The following is a 13,287-nucleotide window of genomic DNA, read 5'->3' on the forward strand; positions in this document are numbered from 1 at the left end:
GAAATCCTCCCGTGAAGGTACAAGCACCATTCTTCCATGTTTTCTGTTCTCAACTTGGCTGTGTGAATGCTTTATATGTGTGCAGGAGGATGACAGTAACAGAAGTCTTATCAGGGAAACCATATATAATCTTTTTTTGATGGCTGTTCAATGCCTCCCACTGCCTTGTTTACCCCAGTGCTATCAGGGAAGAAAGATCTTTTCACTGAAAAATATTCTAAAATATGGAAATAATACACTTTTGATCCTACATACATACCCCTTTTTTATTATCACCTGTCATCAAAACAGTGCTAAAGCTGTGAAAAATCAAAATCTAAGAAAAATGAAAGCTTAAGATGAACAATTAAATCACGTTCATGAAGACATAGAAACTAAAGACAGATGGCATTCAGGATGGTGAATGGAGAACATTCAATGGTTATGAGGCACTGGGGCGGGGGTGGGGGGTGCAGAAAAGCTGGCTACAAAGACGGCGCACCGGAGTTCCCGTCGTGGCGCAGTGGTTAACATATCCGACTAGGAACCATGAGGTTGCGGGTTCAATCCCTGCCCTTGCTCAGTGGATTAACGATCTGGCATTGCCGTGAGCGGTGGTGTAGGTCGCAGACGCAGCTTGGATCCTGCGTTGCTCTGGCTCTGGCGTAGGCTGGCAGCTACAGCTCCGATTCGACCCCTAGCCTGGGAACCTCCGTATGCTGCGGGAGGGGCCCAAGAAATGGCAAAAAGACAAAAAAAAAAAAAAAAAAAAAAAAAAAAAAAAAAAAAAAAAAAGACGGCACACTGAGTACAAAAACTTTTATTTAGTAAATTTTGTGTAGTATCTTTCCTGCCTAGTAATCAACCTACACAGCCCAGGGCTGTAAAGAGACCCCTCACTCCCTTAGAAGGGGATGGGTCCCCTGGCTTCACTCACAGGCTCTTCAGGCCACTGCCCCTGACTTGCTGGATGCTCTCCCTACCAGATGGTAGTGGCCAAGCCCGACACTGACAATCCACAGCCATGACTCCCCCGCCTCCTTCTCAAAACTTCTCCCCTGTGATGCAAGCTCTCCTGGCTCCTCTGGTCCTCTCCGCTCTCTATACATACTACTGGGGTGCTCAAGCTGTGCCCAGATGCCATCCACCACCACCCTGCCCACCTTCACGACTCTCCCTGACTTCCTGACACCTGGTACACGCCCCATGTACCTTCGGCTCAGGCCCTTTCAAGGGCTCCCCACTGAAGAGCATAAAGAGCTCACCCCGTTTGGGTTATATCAGACCCTTTGCATTTGGGCCTGTCTCCTTTCCAGGCTCATCTCTTGCCACCGGGCTGCAGCCGTGGTGCCGAAGTTAGTGCTGCTGTGGACAAGCTTTCCTCCCTCAGAACCCTGGCCCTGTCTGCCCAAAGCCCCTTTTCTGGAAGCTTTCTTCCCAAGAACAGTCTTAGATGCTCCCCATCCTCTGGGTTCCCACATGACCTGTGATCAATTTAAATCTAACTGCTAAAAATCTTTGATTGCATCCCCATTTCCCTAGTAAATCCTAGCCTTTCCTTATATTCCCAGCACTGTCAGATGGAAGGCAGCTGCTTAATACGTATTTGTGAAATAACTTTTTATTTGCTTAAGCAATTGTTTCACCCAGTCGTTCTTAGATACTCGCTGTAATCTCTCACTTGAAAATTCCATTAGTTAGTAAAACTATCACTGTCTGAAGCATCCTTTGTCTTCTCTCGGAGGCACAGAGACTTCTGGGACCTCACATGGACTAACACAGCGTGGAAACACCTTATAAGAACCAGACACACAATCAATAAAAATGGTGAGAAGTGAAGAAGGAAAGGGAAACTGAATGCATGAAATAAGAGGCTGCTTTAGAAACAAGTTAGTGGGACTTTCCTGGTGGCTCAGTGGGCCAAGGATCCAGGACTGTCACTGTTGAGGGTTGGGTGACTGCTGTGGTGAGGGTTTCATTCCTGGCCTGGGGACTTCCACATGCTGTGAGAGCAGACAAAACAAAACAAAAAAACAGAAAACAAGTTAGAAAAGCCAAAAGCCACTTAAAAGAAAGTTTAGCTTCCCAAGTATGGAAAAAGTAGTAAAAAAAATCCAAAGTAAAGATTACAAACTCTCATAAAACAGAAGGAATGGGGTCAGTTGAATTTACATGTTAGTAGAACTGCTTTTTGTATTGCTCAACTTGTCTAAAAGGTTCCCAAACATTTGCAGGCAGGCATCAACACATCAACAACATCATAAATGTGTACTAGGACAATATAAAGAAAATTTTACTCTGATGCTCTAAGAGGGAGGACAGTGCTATTTCCTGCTTTTGTCACCGACTATGACTCAAAATAGTCTTAAAAGTCTAGATCACACAAAACATTTCACAGCAGTATATATGGTAGTAAACATTCATTTTCTGACATTATTTGTTGGTTTTGAATGGACAGAACCAAGGATCCCAGGAGAGAAGGAAACGGTCCAACGCAGAACTTTCACAGAAAGGAAATGTTCCATTTGTATAGGTTTCTGGCAATGATACCTAGATGATTTCAGAGCACTGCATCAATCATGGCCTCTCTCTTCATTTATGAAGTACTTATATGCATCTACTCTGGGCCCTGGAGACTCAGCAGTGGGGAAAAACCACTTTCTAAAGGGAAGAGAAATGAACACATAAACAAATAAAAAGATGTCAGCTGGGGATAACTGTGATGGGGTGGGGTGGGATGAAGCTAGGCAAGGGACCAGGATGGGGCAATGAGAGTAGGTGAAGGACAGCCCCAGAGGGGGGTGGATGTTCCAGGCACAGAAAAAGAGAGGGGAGGAAGGGACTGTTGGGGGGCAGTGAGTGTGCCTGGGCGATGCAAGCTAAGTGAGGTGGCCAGTCTGACTGCAGCTGGGTGGATGAGGGGGAGACGGCAGGGGCTGGGCCGTGGGGTCTGTGGGCATGACTCAAGGCTGGTCAAGCACAATCATAAAGGATATGCTGCTTATTAAGAAGCCACATCAGCCTATGAAACAATAGTAACGAGCCACTTCCCTAGGACCACTGATCTCAGAACTGGCTCTCCCGCCTGCTGGTACCGACCCCAGCCAGGAGGTCTGCCTGCCATTGTATCAAGAAGAATATCAATCATTCACCCAAACTGACACCACCCTAAACCCTCAATACTGTGGGTGATATGTTTACAGAGGACTGTAACTCACTGATGTCACCCAAGGGAAGACCCTGGCTACATCACATCTGCTTTTGCCCACAGACGAGGGTCCAGCAGCAATCTAGCAGAGTGCTCCAGTTTCATCTCCCACAGACCAGCCCCGCTCCTGGCCAGCCCTGAGGCTGTGGAGGAGAGGGCAGCCATAGAGAAGATCCAGCCCTCAGAGGGGTGGGGAGAGAGGGAGGAGGCCTGAGGGGTAAGACAAAGAGGGCAGGGGCAAGGAGGGGCTGGAGCGAACAGATGGAAAAGTTAAGGAGAATGAGGACAGGCCGTGTAGCTGAGGGGGTGACGTGGCCACAAGCCCCGGGTGCCCCCTGCCTCCAGCATCGTCCTGCCCTCCTCTCACAGGCCAAGGCGGCTGGAAACTGTGGGGCCCCATCCAAGTTCCTGGATCCAGATGGGTCCACCAATTAGTAACGGAGGCCCCAGGGCTATGGGCAGAATTCCCAACAGACCTGTGAGACGATGCTGCAGAGATCAGGCTGGTGTGTGGAACCTTGACAGCAGCTCTATGTGTTCTTTATTAAGTCACCTGGGACAATAAACATTACTTTAAAGAGTGTGTTCAGGATACACCCTCTCCTACAATTTTGAACCCACCAGAGACTAAATAAAGGTCCTTGGTTTTCTAGAGCTGTTTGTATTTCTGAAGAAAATACATGGAAAAAGGAAAGCTGGAAAATAATGGGATGGATTTCTAGTGATGGAATTCTAGGTGCTGTGGTTTAAGGATGGGGCTGGGTACAGAGGTAAACCAAGCCCCACGGAGGCCTACTCTGCCCTCTCTGGGGAGGATGTGTGGTGTCTGCATCATATATCTTAAGGCATCATCGCTAGTCCAGGAGACGCTCGAAATTCAAAATTGATGTACAGTTTCTACTGAACTTGTACTGCTTTCACACCATCGTACAGTCAAACCATCACAAGCCGGGGACTGTTTGTATATGAACACCATGTACATCCTCTCCCCTCTTTCTCCATAAACCCTCTTCAGCCACCAGTCTGGCCCAACTGGTCAATCACTGCACATGCTCTTGTCAACATCGTCAATGAATCCACCGTGTTAAATTCAAGAACTCCTCTTTCCTCCTTACTGATCAGCCAAACACGCTGGGTGTGGTCTGCCACTCCCTCCCCTTCCATACTTCCACCCTGGCTTCCTGGTCTGCGGCTTGACACACTTGTGCTGAAGATGCCCTCCTTTATGACTCCCGCCCACATCTCTCCTTTGACCATAAGACCCAAATATCAAACTCCTTACTTGATTTTGCCACCTGGATGACAATTTAACAGGCAGGCCCCACACTTTTTCCCTCCTAAACTGGTCCTCCTCGACCCACTGCTGCCAACCTGATTTATGATACCAGAGGTTCAATTCAAAATCTGAGTCATCTTTGCTGTGTCCCTTTCCCTCTCCCCTGCAAATCAATCCCTTCCTCTGTTCGGTTGACACGGCCCAGGTGTATTCCAAATGATGATGCTTTCTCTAAGGTCTTAATAAAGCCTCAATATCTTATGTTGATTTCCACATGAAGGCCTAGAACGCCCTACCTCAGGGCACTAACTGGTGTGTTGTGGCTGCCCGATCAGAGAAGCAGGTGCAGCTGCTCAGCAGCACTGCAGAATCGGAGACCTGGTTAACATGCCACTGTGTGATCTGGGGCAACTCATCTAACTTCCCTGTACCAGAGGCTCCTCATCTAGAAGATAGAGATCACGAGAGCACTGATCTCCAAGGATGGTTTTTCTCAGCAAAAGCATGATAATGTGCAGAGAACCCTGGTGTGGAGGCAGCACATTGTGTGCACACACCCATGCTATGTGAATATCCCCTCTCCTTGTGCGTTGCTTTTGACCAAGTTCCCGAGCGCAGGAAGAAGGGAGGCTTCTATACAGGAGCTGGGACTTGGCTGAATACTGGAAAATGTGCAGAGTTTCAGAGAGCGGAGTGACGAAGTCGAGTGGTGCCAGGATGGAGCATGGAGGAAGGAGATCCAGGCAGAGGCAAGTCTGAGGATGGTGGTGGAGGGCCATTCAAGAGGTGCGCCTGGGTGGTGGAAAGTTTGGGGTAGGGACTCAGGGTGCTGAGGTGGCACCCCTGTAGGGCTGGATGGAGGTGGACACCAAGTGTTGGGAGAGCAGCTCACGTGTGACACCGACAATGCTAGAATCCCTCGTGTGTCCCTGTTAAGTACCTCATGATGCCATCCACTTCCTATCACGTTCATCACTGTGACATTTCTAACCTACGCCTGACGCTGTGTCAGGCACATCAGGGCACACTGGACCCAAATCAAAAGATTATACTTACAGAAACAGAAAATGTTTCTTCCCTTCTTCACAGACCAATGATAAGCCAGGAATGGCTTGTCCTCCAGGGAGATGATAAATCATCCAGTGCCTGGTACTCCCGCCATCATCTGCTGACCCCAATATAACACCAGGCAAAGGCAGAAGGCAGGGAAGAAACTGTGATATGTAGGGAGTCCACCCTAAGCTCCCATGGTCTCCCCTCTCCTTTCACTCGAAGGGAGAGTAGATAGAGCAGGACACCAAAGAGCACTCATCTAGCTGGCAACCTACATAAAAGGCACCCTGGGGGTTAGGAGTGACGCTGTCACAGAAAAGCTAAAGAAAGATAAACCCCTAACTCTCTTTTGCTGAGCTTTCTCAATGCAGGGAAAATCCAAACAGTTATCAGATCTCTAGAGACACTCCTAATCCTACTAATTCCTTGTCCTTCTTCGCCTATGAAGAAGGCAGAAAGCCGCAGACAGACCCTGGAATGGATGTCTCTAAGAAAAAGCCATAGAGAGAAAGTCTGCTTCAGGCAGTTAAGTTGCTTTCCAGGTCACAAATCTTGGGTTAGAGCTTCCAAAATAAATCTGTGAATATTCTGACTTTGAATGAGAGGCAACCTGGTGCCAGTGTGAGTATTAATACCAATTCCTGAGTAATAATCTTAGGGGAAGTCCAGCAGAGAGAGGAGAAAAGCAAAAACATAAATACTTGAATTTTTTACTTCTAAACATTACTTTAAATGGAGTTTCAAGTTGCCACATAGTAACCTATATTTAAGACCTAAATAAAGCTCCTCTGTATATTGTATTTTTTCTTTTTTTCTCTGTATATTTTAATACATTAAAATATAAATGTACACATTTTCCTGTACATTATAAACATGATATAAATAAATGGATAAATGAGAATCTCTACTAAAATACAATGAAGAGACTAGAAGGGAATATTTAAATAAATCATAGCAATATTTGTAAGTCATTAAAAATAAATTTATGGGCCCTTATTGCCTCCCCTTTCACAGAGGGCATTTTTATTATTTAAGAGGTTCCATAAAAGCCTACAAAGTACTCACTAGATCTTTACCTGATGTAGAAACATACTTTTATAGGTAAGGAAGCTTAGGGCTTTAGAGGCCTTTAGTCTAATTAGTTTATTTCAAAGCTGAAAAAAAAACCCCAAAACAAAACCCGATTGAGCTATAGAGAGTGCAAATAACTTATTGTCATGACAGAATGTGCAGGATTTGCACAGCTCTGGAATTCTGCACTCCGTCTCGGCTCTGTCAATTACCTGATGGTGTGACCTTAGCAGTAGTTTTCTCATCTTTAAAACAAGAGTGTTCGAAGTTCCTGCTGTGGCACAATGGGATCTGTGGCATCTCTGTAGCACTAGGATGCAGGTTCAATCCCTGGCCTGGCACAGCAGGTGAAAGGATCAGGCGTTGCTGCAGGTGTGGCATAGACTGCCAAGTGCAGCTTGGATCTGATTCCTGGCCCAGGAACTCCATATGCCATGGGTTGGCCAAAAAAAAAAACAAAACAAAAGAAACACCACCAACTCCCCCACCCCAAAACAGAAAAAAAAACAACAACAACAACAACAAAAAAAACCCAAAAAACACAACCTGAGAGGGTTCAAATAGATGACTCATGATGTGTATGTAATTTGTCCAGAGCCCAAATCCTTATTAGTGGAAAATCATACCACCTGGGAAAAAGCAGAAGTGGTACCCATGAAATTAGGGACCTAAAGTCTGATTTGTGCCATGCTTCCATTCCAAAGAGCAGGCCCCCTCCAGAACGGCCTGTGTCCACATCCTCTACAAGGACAGTGTGGGGGTGGGGTGGGAGTAGTTGAGGATTGGTTATTGCAGGCAGGAAGAAGACTCTAGCACAGAAAAATACACCTGGAGAGCCACATGCACACTGCTTACCTAGCTTCCTCATCATGGCAGGGGTAACCTCTCAGTTCATCTTGATTTGAATGCTCAAACAGTCTCATAGACTTCTGCACCACTCTTGTTAAAGTCAAGATGAGAGTTCAGGGCCAGCAAATACTCATGTGCCAGAGGTAATACTAAATATCTTTCTTCATGGGGGATAAGAGCCTCTTTAGAAGGTGCCTCCATTTTTTTAGTGTGTGATTTCTACTGCCCACAATGATAGTATTTGAAAATTCAACTTTTTTGGAGTTGTTCCAATGGGAGTACAAGGTGGCATTTGGATTCTGGAGTCTCAGGGCCCACAGCAACCAATTTTGTTGCAGGCTTGTTTTACCTCATGTGGCAAATTGCTAGCTGTCCCCCAATATCCATTCCTCCATTTATTTGATTATAAGGCCCTAATTTTTAGCTGGCACACTTTTTCTGGGAATAAAACTACATCGCTAAACCTCCTTGCGTGAAGCGTGGCCATATGAGTAGGTGTCACCAAAAAAATGAAGCAGAGACAATACATGTCACCTTCTGGCAAACATCCTTAAAAGACACCTTCCCCCTGCCCTTCCATTTTCTTCCATATTACTGCCCCCATGCTGGCTGGACAGTGGATATAAGACGGCTGGAACACCTGCAGCCTCTAGGACCATGAAGGGATGATGGGAATGAAGCCATGTATGGATAGAGCAGCAAAAGAGAAGCAGTTTGGATTCCTTACATCTTAGACACCGAGCCTTCCCGGGCTGATCTCCCCTGCACTTCTTTTATGTGAGAGGGAAAAACAAACATCTCTCTCCTTTATTTCTGCCTTCTTCTCCTGCTGCTCACAGTGGAATCTAATCTGAGTAACACCCCTTAAATTCAGATTCATTTCTAAAAACAGAAATAACTACAAAATGGCAAAAGATAAGCCCCCTTAGCACACATACTATTCACAGATGATAATGTTACTACTGATTCAATCCTAATAAGAAACAAGCGACTTTCTACTTTGTTTTTAAAGGATAAGGAAACACAACCTTCTTTTCCCAAACTAGTTTTCAAGCAAAGAGCTGAGCTAGTTGTTTGCTGCGAATAACCTGAAATCTACCCACCTCAGTATCAGCAAAGCGCAGCAACTCGCAGCTTCTATGCATCTCAGAAGCCATGACACTTGGAAAAATTTAAACACAATTTGAATCTATTTAAGTGGCTTTATTACCTATAACAGCAAACTCAGCATCATCTGTAGATACATAATATTAAAGATTTTGTGTATACTAAGGATGAACAAATCTCCAATGAGTACAGCTGTCATCTATGGTACTGAGTTTTTGCGAAGCCTGATCTCTGACAGTTACAACCTCAACCCACAACAACTCTGTTAAAGAACAATAAACTCAGCCGAGGGCCAGAAGTGAATCTAAGCCACCTAAACTAAATTCACACCTGTTTAACTCATTAACTTCTCAGCAAAATAAGCTTAGCAAACTCTCAAGATGTCAGGTCATTGCCACGACCCCAGGCAAGCCGACCCATGGGGCTTCTCTTCCTGGCCGCCCTCCCCAAGCTTTCAGTCACCAGGCATGGGGGGTTCAGCTGCTTTCAAGGTCCCCGTTTCCTTGAAGACCCCTTTCCTCAGACCAAGTTCAGAGACACTCAGAGGAAGATGGGCCTTTAGCTGCTGTCCACCTTGCCACAAGGAAGCCTCGCAGGAGACTCAAGAGATTGCCCCAGGTTTATGGTTCTGGGGACTGAATGCTCAAGCCCACCTTGTGGTTTTTACTCTAAGTGGGTTACATTGTCTCGGGCTGCTGCAAAGCAATGTCCTTTCTAAAACATGGAAGAGGATTTATTTAGTGGTATAAAGACTGCAGAAATCACATACCTGGGCCCCATAACCCAATTCTCTACTATGAAAGAGCAAGAAAACACAGACTTTTTTTTTTTTTTTTTTTTGGTTTTTAGGGCCACATCTGAGGCATATGGAGGTTTCCAGGCCAGGGGTCGAATCTACAGCTGCTGGCCTACACCACAGCAACGCAGGATCCTTAACCCACTGAGCAAGGCCAGGGATCGAACCTGCAACCTCATGGTTACTAGTCGGATTTGTTTCCACTGCGCCACAACTGGAACTCCCAGACTTTTTCTTACCATCTTTTATAGTCGAATTATTTCAATACGACTGCTATCGAAAAAGAGAAGAGACACAAACACATGCCCTCTGAATACGAATATTCTCAATCTAGAATGCCTGCATGACAAAGAGAATTCTAAAGAAAGGCAGGAATTTGTTTATGCAAAAATATGTTACTATGAAGCATAACAGGCACAAAATCATCAAGAACAACTGATTCAGTTTGGAGCAATTCCCTAATCATATGCAAGCACCATGTCCTCTCAGAAGGTTTATTTTGAAAACACTCCCCCATTCACTCTTCACTAACACGTTCTGAAGATGTCTGACTTATTCCTAATTGTGAGAACACCGAGCTACAGGAAACATTATCAACCATCAGCTCACCAAGGATGTGGATGAGTCAAAAACTGCATGTGCCAGGCATGCTCTCAGCACAGAAGTTAATGAGCATGAAAAACACTAATTAACGTTCTGAGAACATGATCTCTGGATGGCAATGCCCGTACACTTACAACTACAAATTAGATACCAATGTTAGAAAAATCTAGACTGAATTAAAGGGAAAAAAATTCTCACTGCCTCCACCCTTAGATCATAAACCCAAAGGATCATCTAATTTTAACATTTCTGGTTAGCTACAGAGTAAACCACCCTTGGGATATTCTTGATGTTTCACATGCATTACTGCAGGTAAACCTCAGAAGAGTAGAATTCCTCACTATAAGAGAACAGAAAATCAAGATACTAAAATCTGTGTCAAAGCTTGTAATTCTTACCATTTTTGTACTATACTGATTTAGGTTTGCTATCACCCCATAAAAACTGAATCTTCTTTCTTTTTCCTTGCTCTTTAGGGCTACATTTATGGCACTTGGAAATTCCCAGGCTATGGGTTGAATAGGAGCTGCAGCTGCCGGCCTACACCACAGCCACAGCGACACAGGATCCAAGCCTTGTTGTCTGTGACCTGCACCACAGATCATGGCCAGATCCTTAACCCACTGAGTGAGGTCAGGGATTGAACCCACATCCTCATGGATACTAGTCAGATTCATAACCTGCTAAGCCACAATGGGAACTCCCCTGAATCTTCTAATTCATTCCTTTATAAAATGTGAAAACTATAGTTAATGGAGTTTATTCAGAGTACACTCAGTTCATCATTCCTTTAAAGGTCTATAAATTTTGTCTTTCATTTTGGGAGGAAAAGAGCCAACGTTTCAGCTGGCTGAACAAAAAGGAGATACTGAGAAACCATAAAGTGCATTTCTGCTACACTATATCCTTTCTCACTTCAGCCCTGGGCCGATACCACTCCCATTCACAGAAGACAGCTGCCAAAGGCAAATCTGCAGCCCAGGGCGCTGAGGGTACCATTCCTTTCTCAAATGATTGTGAAGTTATGAAATTACACTGCTGAGGAAAGGGTTGTGGTAAAGTACTCACGAGCCCCAGTGTGGACCTGGGCATCATGAAAGCCACCACTGCTCAGAGCCCTGCCCAGCGCCCACCTTTCCCGAGATGGGCCCTGTACCAGCCGGCCAGGACGAGACAGCACTGACTGAAGCCCTCACTTTTCCCTCGAGTCCTGAGATGACATGCTTGGGGTGTCTGGCCTTTTGGATCTCTGGATCTCGACTTTTTCAACTTTCCAGTCAGACTGTGAAGGTTCCAGGGGCAGCGCCTGTGTCTGGAATTTCTTGTATTCACACAGTACCACCTGGTTTTGCATGTCAGGTCATAAATATGTGTTGAGGGGTAAATTAACTACCATTTCTGCATTTCTTTGCTTCTGTTTAAAATGAAACTTATTAATAGTGATTATAAATACAGATTTTTCGAGTAAACCATTTATCACCAAACCAGTTTTATAAATGTAATTTTCAATGGTTAGTATTTCAATCGCTTTTTAAAGACATGGGCACAGAGGTTCTAACCAATATTATGTGGTCATGTCACCCACAATAAAAGAAGGAAAAATATCAGTCAATTGCAGATTTGATAAACCTATCTAACACTGAATTCTTCTGTGTACCTCAGATTGGAAGATAAATAGTTTTTCAAGGATATGATTTTAAAAATCATATTTCTGATCAGATCAATTTTTCTCCTCCCTCCCTCTCTCTCTTTCTTCCTCCTTCCTTCCTTTTCTCTCTCTCTCTCTCCCTCTCCCTCTCTCTTTCTTCCTTTTTAGGGCTGCACCCCTGGCATATGGAAGTTCCCAGGCTAGGGGTTACATCAGAGCTGAACCTGCCGGCCTACACCACACTCACACCAATGCCAGATCTGAGACTCATCTGTGACCTATATCATAGCTCACAGCAATGCTACATCCTTAACCCACAGAGCAAGGCTAGGGATCAAACCCACATCCTCGTGGATGTTAGTTGGGTTTATAAACCGCTGAGCCACAATGGGAACTTCCAGGCAAATTTTCTATCCACAGCTGTAGTCAGGAATAATAAACACCATATGGTTTTATTCTAAGTCTGTTGGGAAAATACAACACCCCATCTCCCAGCCATTCGAAATGCTCTGGATCCTGAATGGAAGTACATCCTGCAAAGAACACCCCGCCCCCACACATGGCTTACTTAGCCACGTGTTCCTTCCTTCCGTCCTCCTCCTCTATCTCTCTCCTTGGCTTGGTCCATCTCACCAGCTACATCACCAGGTAGATCTGCATGGTCGTGACCACCATCAATCACGCTGACCAACCAGGCAGGGTAATTAGTGCTGTAGTACTTGCTTCAAGATGATAACGTGCTCCACAGATGGAAGACAGATGACAAACAGCCTGGGGGATTTTCTTTTAAAATCACATACAGAGTAAATATAAGCATCAGTCTGATTAGATCCCATTGGTTTATTTTTGCTTTTATTTCTGTTGCTTTGGGAGATTGAACTAAGAAAACATTTGTATGGTTCATGTCAGAGAATGTTTTGCCAGTGTTCTCAGAGTTTGATGGTGCCTTGTCTCAACGTTTAAGTCTTTAAGTCATTTTGAGTTTATTTTTGTGCACGGTGTTAGAATAAATATAAGCATCAAGGTCAAGCGAAATCAAAAGCGGCATTATCCTGAAATAACTGAAAACAGAAACAGGGTATCTATACCCCCCCTCCCAAAAAAAAGGCTAAGGTTTCTAGTACACATTGTGAGGATTTTTTCTATTCACACACAAATTCCTCTCTAGGGCCTGTTTTTATCACAGTAGGTCATTTGTTGGCTACACCAACAAGAGCCCGATCAAAATGTGAGCACATCTGTCACACACTTCCTGTCAAATCTCTGCTGTGCACACCTGAGCTAAAGCATTGCAAAGTAGGTTTTAGGTCTACAGTGACATCACAGTACCTTCAAAGGCACCTTTACACAATCAAAGAATTCTATTTTAATAACTCAGTGCAATATGTATGACGTGTATAATCAACAGATACGAAATCATCTGCTGGCATTACACTAGAGAGGCTGTACTCTGCTCACAGCAGAGGTCCACTTTCTCAAACATGGAAACGAGGAGCTGGGCATCAAGATTTGTAAAACCAGTGCATTCTGTCCAGTTACTCAATTACCATCTCTTTAAATATTTACCATGAATCTTTCATTTTCTTTCCCCTATTGTAGCAGTATGAATAAAATGTTAGTAAGTATTTCAATAGCTCAACATCAGAGAAGTTTTCCTTTGTGGACAGTCAGAGTTGTTCAGTGAGTTTTCCAACTCC

General features: G+C 44.6%; 1 protein-coding gene across 10 annotated transcripts in view; it reads right to left on the minus strand.

Annotated features, from left to right (window-relative positions):
- PREP (prolyl endopeptidase) overlaps positions 1-13,287 on the minus strand; it is a 562,439-nt gene that overhangs the window by 33,637 nt on the left and 515,515 nt on the right. Inside the window, exon 11 of one of the 10 annotated variants that reach the window (XR_014837057.1) lies at positions 9,364-9,483. The gene's annotated coding sequence lies outside the window, so the exon portion shown is untranslated. 10 annotated transcript variants of the gene reach the window in all.

Source organism: Sus scrofa, chromosome 1 (genome assembly GCF_054392235.1).
Source record: "Sus scrofa isolate SSC_HxYL_T2T_F1_AM1 chromosome 1, Sscrofa_HxYL_maternal_Yorkshire_Landrace_v2.0, whole genome shotgun sequence".
Taxonomy (NCBI): Eukaryota; Metazoa; Chordata; class Mammalia; order Artiodactyla; family Suidae; genus Sus; species Sus scrofa.